We start from the raw sequence: 18,508 nt of genomic DNA on the forward strand, positions 1-18,508 counted from the left end.
AAGGACAGGAAGGTAAGAAGAAGTAGTTAGGGCCAAGAAGAGAGGGAGAGACCCAAGCAGGTACATCCAGGCGTGAGTCCCCTGAGCTCTGCAAACATACAAGACATCCATGCCATCTATACGCCATGCATGTGTGAGTGTGGGTGTGCATCCATTTCCTAATACACAAAGACTACATTACACTAACACTATTTTTTTTTTGGTACCGGGGATCAAACTCGGGACCTTGTGCTTGTGAAGGAGGCGGAGGAACCACTGAGCTAAATCCCAAGCCCCACACTAACACTATTGATAGGGTTGTAAATTAACAAGGTCACCCTGAAGGGCCACTTGCACCCTTTATCTGGACATTTTTATTCCTAGGTGTGTACTCTAGAGACATTTCCTCCCATATGCACAGAAAGATAGGAGCCGATGGTCAGTCACAGGCATGTTTCTAATAGTTAGATACTAGAAATAACTTACCTTCCAATATGAAGGAGAATGAATAAATGAATTATGGCTTATCAATCCACTGGAAAATCTATGGTACAACAGCTAAAATCAATGAAGTAGAGCTACAGGTATCAGTGTGAGTAAATTTCAAATAATGATGAGAGATGAAAGATAAAAGCACACTGCAGAAGAATGTATTCACAATGATATTAATATAAAAATTTTAAAAACACACAAAATAGGGCTTAGGGATGTATAGAGCATACACTTTGCATGCACAAGGCCCTAGGTTCAGCACCATAACACACACACACACACACACACACACACACACTCCGATATTTCACATATATAGAGTAAAAATATACTATATATCATATATTATGTGGTAAAAATAAAAAATAAAATTCATGATGATAGTAGCCTACCAGTGAGACAATGAAATGTAGCTGGGGAGGGGCTTTCATCAATCTGTATAATACTTAAAACTAGGTGATGGACATGTGGATGTTTGTTTGTTGTTGCTGTCAGTTTTCTCTTTCTTCTTTTTGAGACAAGGTCTCACTGTATTAGCTTCAAATTCACAAGCCTCTTGGGTCAGCCTACTTTGTGCTGGAATTAGGCATGTGGCACCATCCCAACATTGGATATTTGTTTTACTGATCTCTAATATTTTGTATACCTGAAATAGTTCAACTTAAAAATAATAGAAGAGGTAAGAAAAAAAAAAACTAAAAAGACAAACAGAGAAATGTCTAGTAGAAGTTTGGGGTTTACATGTAGATTCAAATTTTTTTTATACTTTTCTGTATCTTCTAAAATAAGTATATAGTTTTTGTTTAAAATTTTATAAATTAAAAATTAAATGAAAAAACAGTACATTTCAGTGATATGCAGTATCACATAATAAATATACACATATATACACTATTCAGCACATATTAAAGTCTCAGTTAATATTTAGTGAATGAAAGAATGGATGCATGGATCAGTGAGCTCTTAGCCACTCACACCATGGGAGGAAGAGAAAGCTAGGAATGAGGGGAGCAGGCTGTGCTTGAGGCAGATGGTCTTGTGGTGTGGGCCGTGGGCAGCCAGTGGCCGTATTCCCGTTTCTAAGGAGAACTAACTCGGTGTAAGCAGATTCACTCTGACATGGGTGATTGCTGACTCAAGTTACTTTTCTCCATCCTTCCCCAACCTGTTCCTATCTTCCTTCTCTTCTCCACCTGCCGGTGTTTCTGAAATTCCATCACTCTGACTGTCACCTAAGCCTGACTGTCACCATCTGTAGGAAAAGAGGAAATCTATAGGACCAGCCTGTGTATAAATGACACCCATGATCTAAACAGCTAAACTAAGTAACGTGGGTTGTGGTGAGGCGTGGAGTGCATAAAAGCTACTTAAACTGCATGAATATCAAATCCTAAAACACCAATCCAAACCGGCCATCATTTCAGCCTAGGGCTGAGGCATCGTGCACACCTTATATAGATTTACTAATACATCCATTTTCTTTGAGTTCATGTTTGTATTTTTACTAAGGTTCTTATATTTCCAAGCTGAATTATATACCACTTGGCAAGATTCTGCTTTGTTAAATTGCCTAACCAGGTAATTCTTTGGGCTGGGGCGATTTGAGGAAGATACAACAAGAATCTGCACAGAAAATAGCAGTAATTTTCTAAATACAGCCAAGTCAGTTGTATCTGTTGTGCAGTAACAGAAAGACTCCTGGGTTTTAGTAGATAGCCCACTATGTAATCATCCTGGCTGAATAGCCTCAGATACTTTGTTTTGAAGGGAGTGCAGAAATCCTGCAGGTTTAATTGCCAATAAATCAGCATGACCTCCAATTCCTGGCGGCCCTTTTCTACAATGATCTTTTCAACCAGAAAATGAAGAGATGGATTTTACAGGGTGTGCATACTGTCTATGGTAAGATAACAGAATTACACTTGCCGTTTCCTCACTGCAGGCAACACTGGATAATGGAGGACTCTATTAATGACATGTTCTGTTTGCTTTTAGGTTATTTTCATCTTGTATTATAGTTATTTCTTTTTGTCATTATAGAAAGATGTCTTTCTTTCTTTTAAAAATTCTATCATTTGCTAGTTCACTACTTTGTCACTCCACTGTTTTGCCAGAGATTTTATTCTTTGGTTAATTAAGAATTTGTATTCAAGTATTCTGGCTCACTCAAAAAGCTATTCACAAGCTGGTTGAAGTGGATGTTGCTTTTGGCTAATTTTCAGATTTGTTTTAAAAAGTAGCTATTTTAAATGAATATTTCCAATTCTTGACTATAATAACTAATATAGAAATTTTAACTTGTATTCATATGCACATGTTATATAAACCCCATGTTTGTACTTTTGAAGTACTTATTTATTTTAATTGGAATGAGTAATATTCTGGGATATGTATTTATATATTTAGACGTTTAATTATATGATCACTATAAGAAAATATCAGAATTTAAAATTACTAAATTCCCAGCACATGAGAGGCTGAGGCAGGAGGATCATCACAAGTTTGAAGCCAGCCTGGGCTACATAGTTCATTAAAGGTCAGCCTGAACTACATAGTGAGACTCTGTCTCAAAACACCAAAAAAAAAAAAAAATTTTACTAAATAATAGGATCTACTTCTGAGTTAATTTCTGAGAGCTTCTGCCACCTACTTTGAATTTCAAATGGTGCTTTTCCTACCTGACCACAGGGAATTGGGCCAGATGATCTGCTTGAAGCCTGCTGGCTCTAAGGTCTGTGACATGATATGCTGTGTCAGGAGACCATTTTCTTTTAATCTCTGTGAGGACAATATTATTTGCTTTAAATGTACTTTTAAGAACATATTATTAAGGGGCAGGGGATTTAGCTCAGTGGTTCCGTCGCCTGCCTCGCAAGTGCAAGGTCCCATATTAGATCCCCGGTATCAAAAAAAAAGAATATATTATTAGGATTGAAAAGATGCTGGGATCAGGCACTAGTGACATCATTTTTCAATCTCTCCAAATCCCCACAAAACAACAAATAGAGCCAGGTATGGTGGCACATGGCTGTAAACCCAGCTACTTAGGAGACTGAGGCAGGAGGATTTAAAGTTTGAGACCAGCCTAGACAATTTAGGGAGACCCTGTCTCAAATTTAAAAATAAATGATATTATAATTTCTTTCTATTAGTTTAGATTGTTCTTGCTTTTCTAAGACCTTGAAATATATCATTAGATTTTTTAATTGGGATCATTATTTTTTTAAATGTGTTCATTTACAGCTATAAATGTCCCTCTTAGAGCTGCTTTCATGTGTGCCATAGGTTTTGTTATGTTGTGCTTCAATTGTCATTTAATTCTAGGAACATTTTTAGTTTTTCTCTGATTTCTTCTGTGATTCCTTGATTATTAAATAACATACAGAGTCTGCCCCAAAAAATGTATACATACTTCAGGAAAAGAAAAACTTGTATAAATATTTTAATACTAAATTTATTGAGATATTATGAGATTAATAATACAAGTTACCTTTGGCCTCTACAATCACAAAGAGTGCTCAAAGTGGTGGCCATTAACTTCCTGACATTTAATAGTGTAGTGAACTGCTGCTTGGGTAACCTTGGTCATTCAGATGGCTGCGCCTGCATTTTCTTCTCTAGGGGCTGGCCATGTACTGGGTTTTCTGTGATATATGACATCCTCTATGCTCACCCATACGAGGGTAACATCATCTGTTGAAAAAACATCATGCAATTTTTCTTTTCCTGAAGTGTGTATACATTTTTTTGGGCAGAATCTGTATTATTTAATCTCCATGTGTTTGTGTATTTCTGCGACTTTTTCTGCTATTGATTTCCAACTTCATTCTGCTATGATTCAATAGTATGCAGGGGATTATTTCATTTCTTTTGTATTTATTTAAGCTTGCTTTATGGCCTAATATATGGTCTATTTTGGATAAAGTTCTATGTGTTGTCCAGAAAAATGTATATTCTGTTGTCAGATGAAGCACTCTGTAGATATCTGGTAAGCCCATTTGTTCAATGGTGTGGTTTAACTCTGATATTTCCTCATTGATTTTTTTTGTCTGATTCACCAGTGTATTGAGAGTGGGATAATGAAAAAACATAACCCTGCTATGATTCTATTGGTGTCTCTCTGTCTTTTCATGTCCAGTAGTTTTGGTTTTATTAAGTTGGGTGCACCAACTTTTAGTACATACGTATTTACATTGCATATATACATGTGTGTGTGTGTGTGTGTGTGTGTGTGTGTGTATATATATATATATATATGTATTTATAATTGTTACTTCTTCCTGTTGAATTGTTCCCCTTGGCAGTATGTAGTGGCCATCTTTGAATCTTCTGAGCAGTTTTGGCTTGAAGTCTACTGTATCTGAAAGTAAGATACCTACTCTTGGTTGTTTTCAGTCTCTGGTTGAATGGAATATGGTTTTTTATGCTTTCATTTCAAGTCTAGGTACTTTCTTTTGGATGAGGTGTGTATCATATCATGTAGGCAATATACAGTTACATTTTTAATCCAATCTCCCAGTCTGACTGGGAGACCTTTTTTTTTTTGTACCGGGCATTTAGGACCTTGTGCTTGCGAGGCAGGTGTGGCGCCACCGAGCTAAATCCCTGGCTGGGAGACCAGTTTTGACTGGGGGATCAAGACCATTGACACAGAGAATGCTGATTCTTTTTTGTTTTTCTTCCTTTTGTTTAACATCTCTCCCAGTTATATATATATTTTCCTTTGTGATCTTTGGTGCTGCTGGCTCCTTATCTGGGCCTAGTATTCCCGTAAGTATTTTTGCAATCTGAGTGAGTAGTCATGTATTTCTTTGTTATGGAAAATCTTTACTTCTTCATCAATTTTGAAGGCTAATTTTGCAGGATATAGAAGTCTGGGTTGACAATTTTTTTCTTTAGGGCTTAAAAAACATTGTTCGAAATTCTCCTGGTATTTAAGGTTTGTGCTAAGAAATCTGCAGTTATTCTGATGGGCTTGCCTTTGTAGGTTATTTGATGTTTTTCTCTAACAGTTTTTAGTAGTCTCTCCTTTTGTTGAATTTTTGGAATTTTGACTATGATGTGTCATGTAGAGGGTCTTTTCTGCTTGTGGCTATCTAGGATTATGTATGCCTCTTGTATTCCAATATTGAATTATTTCCCTATATTTGGTAATTTTTCTGTTATGATTTCAGGGAATAATTTTTTATGCCTCTTGAATCATCTTCAATTTTTCCCTTATTCCTATAATTCTGAGGGTTTTGTTTGTTTGTTTTGCCATCTAACAGCTATTGGATCCAGCTTGCATGTTGTCTTGTTTTTAGGGTATCATTGAGTTTATGATCTACTGTATCTTCTATTTCTTTTTTAAATTTTTATTTTATTTTATGTTTGAGACAGGGTCTTACTTGCAGTTGAGGCTGGCCTTGAACTCACTGTGTAGCCCAGGCTGGCCTCAAACTCATGGCAATCCTCTTGCCTCAGCCTCTGGAGTGTTGGGATTATAGATATGTGCCACCATACTTGGCTCTGTGTCTTCTGTGTCTGACACTCTGTCCTCACATTGGTCACGTCTGTTACCCATGCTCTCACTGAATTTTTTATATCATTTATCTCTATCTGCTTTCTTTTCATACTTTCTAGTTCTTTTTTTTTTTCTTTTCTAATAATTTTTCTAAGTGGTCATTCATGTATTGTCTTCCTTAACTCAATTAGTTTATTGTTTGTTTCTTATTCAAGCTTGTCAAACATTCTATTGGTTAAATCTTTTATCTGTTTAATTAAATCCTCTCTGGGGTTTTTAAACATTGTATGCGTTTACTTATATGTTTTTTGTTTTATCTCCTCAAACATCTTGACTATTTGGTTTTGAGTTCCTTGACTATGGCTTCCTCTACTTCAGTATCTGTGAGATCAACTTTTATGGAGTTAGGAATTATGGGGAGGATCTTGTTGCCTTGATTTCTTATATTTCTACTGTTTTTTCACTATGGATTTAAGATCAGTTAGAGTAGAGAAACTCTCACTACTGTGGAGATCTGGTTAGTTAGGTTCTTGCTGTGATGTGTCCTGGGACTTGATTATGTTTTGGTGTTTATACCCTTCTTCAAACTACACAGCATAATATTTGAGGGTCTTCTAAGTGTCCAATCTTCTGAGGCTTGATCCCCTAATACTACTCATGGAGAAGAAAATGAACCACAATAATATTAACAGTAATATAAAGACAGACCAGATATTGTCATGCAGTAAAAGCCAGTTAAAAACAATAACTATGCTGCCATTAACAAGAGAAAGGAAATCAGCAATAATAACAGAGTCAAAGACAAACTGGTTATTTATTTATTTATTTATTTTGGTACTAGGGATCAAACTCAGGACCTTGCACTTTTGAGGGAGGCAGCAGAACCACTGAGCTAAATCCCCAGCCCTCAAACTGGTTATTGATATACTGTGACAACTGATAATAGTTACAACTGTAATTTCCTTAACAAGGAAAGAAATCTGCAAAATAATGTAGACACAAATACAAAACAAATATTGACATACAGTAAGTATGTACTAAAAACAACTGCACCATCATTAACAATAGAAAAGAATTCAGCAATAAAAGCATAGTCAACAAAATAGCTAAAAAATAATACAGCTTAATAGTAATACTAATAAAAATGGAGGAGATGGGAAAGAAGAAAATGAAAATAGGAAAATTTGAAAAAGGAAGATGAGAGAGGAAAGTGAGATAAAAAATCTGATTAAAGAATAAAATAAATAGAATTAGTTAAAAGTAATAGAAAAAGATAAATGAGGGGAAAAAATGAATCAGCTGTGTTGGTACAAGCCTGTAATCCCAGCACTCAGGAGGCTGAGGCAAGAGGATTGCCATGAATTTGAGGCCATGGTGAATTCAAAGCCAGCCTGGAATACAGAGACCCTGGGGAGGTGGGGGAGAAACAGAAAGAGAGAGAGGGAGAGAGAACACAAATAATATCTTAAGAGAAATGAAAAGAAGTGCCGGGGATTTAGCTCAGTTGTTCTGGCACCTGCCTCATAAGCACAAGGTCCCAAATTCAATCCCCAGTACCAAAAAAATTAAGACATAGAAATAATTCAAGAGAAAGTGATAAATTGAAGCCAAAAAGTCCAACGTACACATAAGAATCCCCCCAAAAGAAATCGAAGTAGGTGAACAGAACAAATACTAAAACCATAATTTCAGAAAGTTTTCCTTAAATTAGAAATAATTTTAAATTACAAATTGAAAGAACACACCATATATCTGAAAATATTCACCCAGAACAACCAACACCAAGATATAAAATTTAGTAAAATTGTTGAACTTTAAAGAAAAGAGGAAAAAAATTACTTAGGGATGTAGCAAAAGAGACCATACAATTTTAAAACTATGTGGGGAAGGAAACAAGAGGTATAGTTCAGTGGTAGAACACTTGCTCAGTATGCACAAGGCACGGAGTTCAATCCCCAACACCAAAACAACAACAAAGCAGGTGGAGTGTAAGGGTGTGTAATAATATGTGAATAAATTTTAGCTATTCTCAGTAATTTTATTTGTATTTCTGAGCTGGCAATACATGTAATACTGCAAGATAAAATAAACAGATTATGATATATTCTAATTTTATTTTATTCCCTGTCCTGGAGAATTAGAATTTCCAGGTATGGAACACTATATACAGGAGAAAATAAATGAAAAATTCTATGGTCTTATATTTGAATTGGAAATATCTCACTAACTTAGAGTTATGTTTAAAATGTGTGCTTTTCTCTTTTTTTTTTCTCATTAAACTCTGTTTTAATGGGTCTCAAAACTCTGTGACAGATTTTTGGTCAAGTTGTTTCCATTAAAAAGTGATTTTAAAAACTAATAACTTAAAACTGTCACACACAAAAAGAAAACAAATGGTCCACAAAACATTCTCCTTTCCTCCTGAAGGTTTTACGATGCATTGTTATCATTAACCAGTCTTTTACTATAAAACTTAAGTGGCCAATTGGGAGAAATAGTTCTGAGACCAGTCTTCCACCACTGATTAAGACTGGGGTGGCAGGTGTTGGGGTGATATTCATTTAGCCTTCTGAGCTTTCTGGGCAGACTTAGTGACCTTGCCAGCTCCAGCAGCCTTCTTGTCCACTGCTTTGATGACACCCACAGCAACTGTCATATCGCAAACAGTGAAATGACCCAGAGGTGGATAAAATGTGTGCTTTTCTGTATGTTGTTTTACATAAAAAGTTTTGGGTTTTGTTTTCAGAGATAATTTTCTTTTCGACTTTCATATCTCTGTCCAATGAAGAGACCTAGAAACAATGATCAACCCTACAGCAATGTGCATCCCTTGAAGCCAGATTATGGTCTTAAAATGTGGAAACACTACCCACCTCTCACTGAGAGAAGCCAGGGCATCTTGGAGAAATGGCTGATTTCAGGTCTTAAAGAGAGTACTTATTAAAAAATTACCACAGGGCCAGGGATTTAGCTCAGTGGTTCTGCCACCTGCCTCGCAAGTGCAAGGTCCCAAGTTCAATCCCCAATGCCAAAAAAAAAAAATTTACCACAAACTGAGTGAATTAACGGAAATTTATTATCTATTGTTCGAAGTCCAAAATCAAACCACTGGAGAGTTGGCGCCTTTTTTGTGGGCTGTGAAGGAAGAATCTGATCAGGCCTCACTCCTTGACTTCCAGATAGCTATCACATCCGAAGTTCCTCACATTGTCCTCCTCTGCATGTATTTCTGTCACCAAATTCCCCTTTTTACAAGGAAATCAGTCACTGTACATTAGAATCCACTCTAATGACCTCATTTCAACTTGATTACCTTTATAAAGATCCTATTTCCAAATAAGCTCAAATTCTGAGGTATTGGGAATTAAAGTTTCAACAGGAGTTTTGGGGGATACAATTCATCCCATAACAAGCAGTGAATACACAAGATGAGCTTCAAACATCTTGTCATCCCTGATAGTGAGGAACTATCAGAGCTTACCAGGGTCATATCCAAAGGCCTATATTTAGATATCTACATGTGTTCAGAAGTGCATTTATACATGTCTATACATATGTGCATATAGATGCATATGAATAATGTTCCTGACTGTTTCTTTTAAATTAGTCTGTTTTGGAGCATGATAGGAAACTAATTAATTGTCTTCAAAATGGATAATGGGAAAGAATCAATGATTATCCTACCTTTTTATATCCACGATGCCACTGTGTCACTAAGTAGTAAATGTGAGGAAGCATTTACTTTTACTTTCACATAAAAGTATTCCAACTAATCAAAGGAATGATGGGATATTGCCACTTTCTAAACCCCAAAGAATTAATGGATATAGTCAGTGAGCATCAACAGCTGCTGACCTCACAAAAAGAAAGAGAACCAGAAGTGTGTTTTACTCATGTCTGACATATATGAAGGAAACACTATCACCTCATCTTCCGAAAGGAACCAAAGTAGACTCTGATCAGAATTCTGAATCTAGCTGCCAATACGCAGGAACTAAAGAGGCAGAGAAACTTGTTGAGCTGAGCCACGGATGTATTGCCGGTGACATTCCAAGTGCAGGAGAGTATACAGGTCAAGAGTTCTGGGTTCTTCAGCAGTAAGGTGTTAAAAGAGTCGGAGGAGGAATGTATAGTTTAAAAGAGATTTTTAAAAAGAAATAATTTTAGCAGACAAGGTTAGTCAATAGTCTAGGGATACACACTTGGATATTTTATTGTACTTGGGTGATAAGACTATAAAGAGAGCAAGGATTTCTTTAGAACCCAGAAAGAGGTTCCGTTTGGGGAGAGAGGAGTTTGTCACTGGAACAGGCATATGGAGAGGCTGGGGCGAGGGCGTCAGGATGGCAGAGTTCTGCTTCTTGGCCTAGATGGTGGTTACACAGGTGTTTGCCTTGTAAGGACTCGCTAAACTACACTTTTGTTTTTCTGAACTTGTTTTAGTTTTTTTTTAAAAAAAGAGAGGGGCTTTTGTTGCTGTTGTTGTTCTTTTTAAGAGAAGTGCAAAACACTTCTACTTTAGTGATTGGAATAAGGAAAAAACCCAGGGCATTTTTCCTTTTTTTTTGTTTTTTGTTTGTTTGTTTGGCTTTTGCTTATTGTTTTTTGTTTTGAGACAGGGTCTCACTATGAAGTTCAGGCTGGCCTTGAACTTACTAAGTATCCCAGAGTGGTCTCACAATATTGTTTAGGCTGGCCTCAAACTCACAATCCTCCTGCCTTGGCCTCCCAAGTTCACAGGTGTGCACCACTATGCCTGGCTCCGAAGGCACCTTTCTTTTCTTTTCCATGTTATGAACTCTAAAGTGACTAGCTTGCTAGCAGTAGCCAGAGCTAAGTTGCCCTTTGTTCAAAAGAGTTCCTAGTCCCTTCTGCTGCTTAATGAACTGCAAACTGAAAGAAAACAAAAAACAAAACAGACTCACAGAGGCATATTTCTTCTTAGTGAGGGAAAAGCCAAAGAGAGCCTTTCAAAGACCTAAAGGGAAAGAAGCCTCACACAGTTTCCCTGTGGCTCCCCAGCTTCTCCCCAGTACTTTCCTTCACGCATCCACTATTTCATATAATAGAGACACATGTAAGTACATATATGTGTATACACATATGTATGTGTGTACATGTGTGTACACAATTGTATACATTTCTATGCGTGTGTGTGTGTTTATTAAGGTCTGTTTCTCTTCCCTGTGTTCATAGTGGTTCTAGAAAGAGTTGTTTTTTTGAGACAGGGTCTTACTATATAGTTCAGGAGATCTCACTATGTAGCTGAGGGGATCCTCCTGCCTCAGCCTTCTGCCCTTTGCACTCTAGGCTTAAAGGTAGGGCAGAGTCAAGCTGCAGACCTCTGCCTTTGTAATTCTTTTTGGATGTTGGCCTCTTCTTACACCTACCTTTTTGATGGTATGTGAAAGTCTGAGAATCTGGCTCTTCCAACTTTGTTGTCTCTTTCATGAGTAGTATCAATGTGGCAAATTTCATAGTGCTGTGACTATGGTGATATGGCTTCTCCAAGGATGTGTGTTTATGTTTTTATTTGTTTTGACAGAAAAGAGAAAAAGATTCTCATGAGCCAGGCCCAGTGGTGTGCACCTGTAGTCCCAGCTATCGGGAGGCCACAGCGAGAGGATCGCTAGAGCCCAGGAGTTTGAGATCAGTCTGAGAAATAGTGAAATTTTGTTTAAAAAGTTTTGAATATTTTTTTCCTAGACTAATTGCCTAGACTTAATAAGGTACATAGTATAAGAATTATAAAACCCTTGCCACCAAAAGGTAATTATAGTGCAGCTAAGCGTGGTGGTGCGGGTCTGTAATCCCAGCACTCAGGAGGCTGAGGCAGAAGAATTGTGAGTTTAAGGTCAGCCTGAGCTACATTGTGAGGCCCTGTCTCAGGAAAAAAAAAAGGTAATTATAGTGCAAATTGGAACAAGGATACATATAATGTTAGAAATCAATTCATTGACAGATACATAGATGCAGGTTCCTTCTGGTTGAGAGGAAAAACAACCCAGGATTTCTCTCAATCAGTATAAAAGCATTTCTGTGTCCTTTTATTGGTATTAAGCCAACCTATAGCAGGCATAGTAATTCTTGCTAAATGAATAGTTTAATTCACTTCTTTTATTCGCCATACCCAAATCCCTCATCTTAGGTAGTAGATTGTCTATGAAGACAAGAAAACACAGTTTTCTACATATAGTTATGACTATAAATAACAATAATACCACAAATCACACAGCATTTTAAGATTTAGTGTTTTAAGCTAAATCTTGTAAATAATGGTTCACCCACTCTTTGTGTATCATCTGAGTAATCCAATTACAAACAGATGGGAAGATAAAAGTTTCCAATAAAGGAATTAGGAGAATTTTCTGTGCTAGAAATGTCCAAACATTTTTAATATTTCCAAGGTGTGCTCCTGGTGACACATTCTTGACAGCCAAAGAATTGCTGTTGGAAGGGTTGCTGCTCCGAGGTGGGGCAAAGGAAATTGGAAGGACTATGAATTAATGGGTTTCATGAGGGGTGATTGTTTTATTTGCTCAAAAAGAGCGGGCACTTGAGGAGCAGATGGCTGCCATTCGGCACAGAACGGCTCCAGATGATGGTACTATTCCCAAGTCACGCTCAGAGGGGGCTCAGGCCCACTTGGCAGTGGACAAACAATAGGTGGGTGACTGTCGTGTTATCCTCGCAGACTCCAACCTGCACATTGTGCCTCGGAATCTCCTTGCATAGAGAGATTTGCTTACTGAGCAAGAGACTTCTGAAATGATTCAAAGTCCTAAAGATAGAGACTAAAAAATTCTAGCCAAACAGGTAGTATTCACGTCGCTTTACCGTAGCAGGGATGGCAGAGAAAATGTTAAAATTGCTTAGATTTCTGCATATATGCAGCAATCCAGTCAAACCTTAAACTGAGCTAAACAGTTGCTCTTATAAAAACATTTTCTCTAGAGGTGAATCATTTGGGGACCCATATTTTGGACAACTACTTTAGAGTTCATACCCATTAGTGATATGGTATTTTCTAACTCTCGAGGGACAGCTAATTCTGTTAGTATGTTGATACTGACCTACAAATTCAAACTATAATTTCTTCCTATAGCATATTTGAAATAGCCAGTTTTTTCTCTTTTATTAACAAATGAGTGGAGCTTAAAGTTTTAGTATATGTGCTGTGGAAGCAAGCACTGGAGCTTAAAGTTTTGAGAAAAAAGAACTTAAAACCCAAGGATCCAAGTGGAATGCATGATGCACATTGACTGTTGAGTTACATGGGAGGTGATTGCTAAAAAAAAAGTGTGAATCATAACTGTATAACATTAGTCTGTGTGCATAATTAAATAATATGCCTTTTGAGATTTACTACTATTTTTTTTTTTAAATGAGAAAGCGTCTTGCTATGTGGTTCAAGCTGGCCTCGAACTCACAGTGATCCTCCTGCCTCAGCCTCCCGAGTACTAGGATTACAGGTGTGCACCACCACACCCATATTGCTACTACTTCTTGAGCTATACTGAGTCACATTCTCACTTATTCATTCAAATCTAACAAGCACCTACTATGTGTCAGGCTCTGATCTAGGCATTGGGAATATGACAGTGATCAAAACAGATAAAAATTGTGATGCTTCCATCTACTGTGTTTAAGAATAATGTTTCAACACATAACTACATTCACCAAAATAGTTCCAAGCTTGCTCCAACTGATCCCTTTTCCTTAGTCTGTCTAACCATTCTTAGCTCTCAATTGTTCTACTGTTTCTCTTCTGCAATCAATTTAGTTAGCACAAACTTATAGATGAGATTCTTCCCTTTGTTCTTTGTGTCCCCAAAACTATTTCCTGTCTGGTGTGGCTGCCTTGAGAATGAACAACCCGGTAATAAACCTCCTGGCTTGTAGCCCCCAAAGCTGATTGCATTCCTGTATAGCTCTTATCAGAGGGGACATGGGCTGTGAGCAGAGGCTGGACAAGAGAAATGCACTGTGTTCTGAGCCACAGAGTGCACAGTTGGGCATAATTGGGGTGTTTCTAAGAACAGCTTCTGTCTGGCCTTGTGGACAATGCAGATAAACAAGGTAGTAGTCCTGGGACAAAATTAAGAAGCAGATGAAGGTGTCTTCCATCACTCTGATTTCCTGTTTCTGTCCTTTTCTTCACTTAGTAAGACGTTTTTCTACCCTTTTAGATATTGCTTTAATTATTTTGGGGCTCAGAAAAGGTGGTGTTTCTCATTTGACCTATTTCTCTTGCACCTGAAGAAGGGAGCCCTAGCTTAGCACCTAGACCCTAGAGGCTTGTTCCCTGCAATCTGATTGGAGCAGAAAGGTGCTTGGGGATTTCCTTTGCTGCTACCTTCCCTCCAGTCTTCACTCAGCTAAGCTGACACCTTAGCTCTGGCGCTGAGGCAGGTGGATCACATGTTTGAACCCAACCTGGGCAACTTAGTGAGACACTTGGTCAAAAACTTAAAACGGTTGGAATATAACTCAGTGCTAAAGTATCTGAGTTCAATCCCCAGTACTAAAAACAAACAATCCCCAAACTCCTACCAAAAATAAAACCCAAACAAAACAAAACAAGACAAAAACCTGGTTTCTGCTTCATAGGTCTGTTCCTAAGCTTCACGCCATGGGATGGCAGCCAACATCCTCCAGAGGGAGTAGTCCAAGAGAGAACAAGCAGAAGCCCCCAAATCTTTTAAAACAGCCTCAGAAGTGACAGTCCATCACTCCGATGTCTTCTGTCTGTTACATAGACCAACTCTGCAATAGGGCAGGAGAGACCTACCCAAGGGTGCCTGGAGGTGTGGCTCTTGGAGGAGCCACTTTGGAGTTGGCTACCATTATCTTTTAGAGCTGAAAAGTACAAACCAGTTCTCCTCCATACTAAGAAAATAAAGTCTTAGAAGTGCTTCTATTGGCTGGTAATATTTGGGTCTGCCCATCAGCTGTTATATAAGTGCAGTCTGGCTGGCTGCATGTGCTGTCTGCCTACCTAGGATTAGGGCTGTCAGCTCTGTCAGCTGTCCTTGCTGTCTAAGTGAGGTACCCAATCTGAGATGATTGCATCAGTTGTTATTTCATTGGCACTCATATTGTAGTGCTCTTAGCCTTGGTTTATAATCCTCATTTTTCAGGCTTTGAGAACTTAGATATTTGCTCAAGGTAACATTACTGCTAAGTGGAGGAGACAAGGAGTCTAATACAGGCAGTTAGCCTGCAGAAGCCACCTTCATAAGCACACATTATAGTCGTTAATGTGAAGTGCTTGCCATTTGTGCCTGGTTAATATAATCACATTCCAGAATAAATGCAAGGAAATTATGAGCTCTGAAGCAGATCTAGCAGACTCCAAAACATTCTTCCAGTGGCTATTTCTCTTGGGTCTCACTCTGCTCTACCTTCTTCCAAAAACTAAATACAAAGTAGCTATTTCTTTTGGAAAATGATGCTTGCCCTGGTGACCCATGGAGGCTGACCCAGGCTCTATGGTTGATTATGGGAATCATACAAGTGTTCAACAGCACCAGTGCCAAACTGAGAAGCTCATGCGTATCTTCCTCTGCTGTGAAGTCTTCCTTGTATCAGTTTTCAACATGGAGCAGTTGGAGGCGAGGAGGGTTGCACTGCTCTAGAGATTGTTGGGAAACGGGAAAACTCTCCCCAGTTATGCTCTCGAGTTTGAGGCTGTCATTTTCCTCTAAGAGTGGATGTGGAGTGGTGGCATATACCCCTTCTTTCTGTGCATCAAAATAGGCCCCCTCTATTTAAGGGCTTTGTTTAGGGCTAATTACTATGGGGACAACAAAACTAACATAGGGAAGTTACAAAGTCTCTGAAAGGCTTACTTGGTATCCGCAGTTTAGTCCTTATCTGGTAGCCAGCAGTAAGGATGGCTCCTTTTCTGCTCTCTCCAGGGTTCCTCCTCTCTGAACCTCTTTGCCCTCTTATTCCCACAGATGCCTTTATCTTTCCCTGGGAGAAATCACAGTTCATAATTAAATATTTATGTGTTTGATAATTTGACTGTCTAGTTTCATCATGACGCCAAAACTGAAGGACAGGGACTTTATTTTATTCAGAATTATACCCCAATGTGTCCCTAGTGCAGGGTACCTAGTGGTGCTCAGTAATTTTTGTAAACAAATGAATACATTGAGTTTTTTTGGTACCAGGCATTGAACTTGGGACCTTGTGCTTTTGTGGCAGGCAGCAGAACCACTGAGCTAAATCCCCAGCCCAAATACATTGAGATTTTGCACCACTCCCCTCTCCTTGCTTAGAATATTCCCTTCTTCTCGTCTGCCAAATGCCTGTCTATGTTAATCAAGATCCAGCTTGTATCACCACTCCAACATACCTTCCCGCAGAGGAAGGCACAGCCTCCTTTCTCTGTTCTCTAAGTATCCGGCATTCAGAATACTGCGCTGCAATTGTTTATTTACAAGGTTCTCTTGACAGTTAGACTGTGAGTTTCCAGAGGTCAGCAACTGGATCTTATTCATCTTTTAATTCCCAGTACCCAGGGGCATACAGTAGCTGCTCACTTGTGTCTGGGAAGTGAGCGATCTTATGTTTTCTAGCCCTCTCATTCAAGGAGAAGTTCAGTCAGAGGTGGTGCCAAGCTGGCAGTTAATGCAGTAACTGTGCAGGACACCCATGACTCCCCCAGGTAACATTCATGTCACCTGCTTCCCCTTCTCTTACGGAATTCCATTTGTTCACCGTTGTGGTTCAAACAGAGCTTCCCAGGCCAGCATGGGAGTACATGATGTAAGCTGGGGCAGTCAAAACTCTTCCCCCCGTTATTTCTTCCGACAGCAGGGTGTCGGCGGTTCTTTCCTCTCTGACGGTCCTAATGTGAAGGTGGCAGCCAAGTCATTCCCCTCCACCTGGAGAATGGAGCCATCTCTAGAAAGAATCCTGACAGGACTTTGTGCCTCATCCATGAGACCCAGCCCTGTCCTTTCAGTGGCTTTCTTACCAAGCCAGCTGAAGTCAGAGGAACTTGAGAAGCTCAGCTTCTCTGTCATATTGGTCCTTCGTCTCCACCCTTGACCCACATAGCACTCAAACACTTCTAGAAACTCCTTGAACAAATGATAAGAAGATCCATTTGGAAGACTTCCAGTTATGAGATGACAGAGTCAAGGTGGTTCTGCCCTGAAACAACAAGAACAAAAGTCATTTTGTTATGTGAACATCTTTATTGAGAAGTATTCTACAGAGCTGTTGGTGGGTATGGGAACACTAACAATTGCTTTAAGGAAATCTAAGCAAATGAAAAAACAGAGGCAATTATCAATTTCAAGAGAAAGTAAAAGATATATAAGAAAGAAACTTTAGTTTCTTTTTCCTCAGGAAAATACCAAATGGGGATGGTGCTGGTCCCTCGGGAGGCCACTGAGGGCCCAGTGCTGTGGCATGGGAGGCCCCAGGGGCTTCTGTGGAGGCTTCAGCAGCAGGCTGGGAGGCTGTGGGTGCATTAGGGGCTGAATCTACAGATCTGGTAGTGGTAAGGCCAAGGACAGGGAGTGGATCCCCATCACCAAGCAGGGCCGGTTGGTCAAGGATGGGAAGATCCTGTCCCTGGAGATTTATCTCTTCATCCTGTGCATCAAGAACTCTGAGGTTATTATTTACTGGGTGCATCCTCAAGGATGATCCTGCCTATGCAGAAGCAAATTCGTGCTGGCCAGCAGACCAAGTTCAAGGCATTTGTTGCCACTGGGGACTCCAATAGTCACATTGGTTTGGATGTAAAGTGCTCCAAGGAGATAGCCACTGCCATCTGAGGGACAGTCATCCTGGCCACGCTCTTCCATTGTCCCTTTCCCCCATAGAGGTTACTGGGGAACAAATCAGCAAGACCCATACCTGCAGAATGAGAGGCCGCCTGGCTCTGTGTCGGGCCTAATCCCTGCCCCAGGGATTGTCACAGCCCCCATGCCTGAGAAGCTGCTCTGATGGCCACAGTGATGACTGCTATGCCTCTGTCCTGGGCTGCTCTGCCACTCTGGGCAACTTTGCAGAGGCCACTGATGATCTCATCTCCAAGACCTCCAGCTACCTAACCCCGACCTCTGGAAAGAGACTGTGTCCACCAAGTCTCCCTACTAAGAATTCACTGACCATCTTGTAAAAACCCACACCAGAGCCTCTATCCAGAGGACTCAGGCTCCAGAAGTAGCTACAATACCAGAAAAATAAAGTGAACAAATGGCAGAAAAAAAAGGAAAGAAAATGTAATCACAACATGCTTCTTGGTCATCAGCAAACAGTGCTTACAGCTATATTATTTAACATTGAATTTTAGGATTAATAAAAAATTGGTACAACTATGTTAGAAAAATGCAAGAAAGGGTAGGGGAAGGAGAAGAGTAATAATAGCCTCTCCTACAATAAGAGGAAATCAATAGATAATATCTAACTTTAGTAGAGAATCACAAACCCAGAAACTTGGAAGCAAGTAGAGACAGCTTACAAAGCTGGAAGTAATTGTCTCTGGATAATAGGATGGTAGTGGTGGAG

At 39.2% G+C, this 18,508-nt stretch overlaps 1 pseudogene; it reads left to right on the plus strand.

Moving 5' to 3' along the window:
• Positions 1-18,187, plus strand: part of LOC101718266 (small ribosomal subunit protein uS5 pseudogene) — a 28,477-nt pseudogene extending 10,290 nt beyond the window's left edge.
• The last annotated feature ends 321 nt before the right edge of the window (positions 18,188-18,508 follow it).

This window comes from Heterocephalus glaber, unplaced genomic scaffold, assembly GCF_053883595.1.
Source record: "Heterocephalus glaber isolate CG9 unplaced genomic scaffold, H.glaber_assembly_v1.0 deba00001457, whole genome shotgun sequence".
NCBI lineage: Eukaryota > Metazoa > Chordata > Mammalia > Rodentia > Bathyergidae > Heterocephalus > Heterocephalus glaber.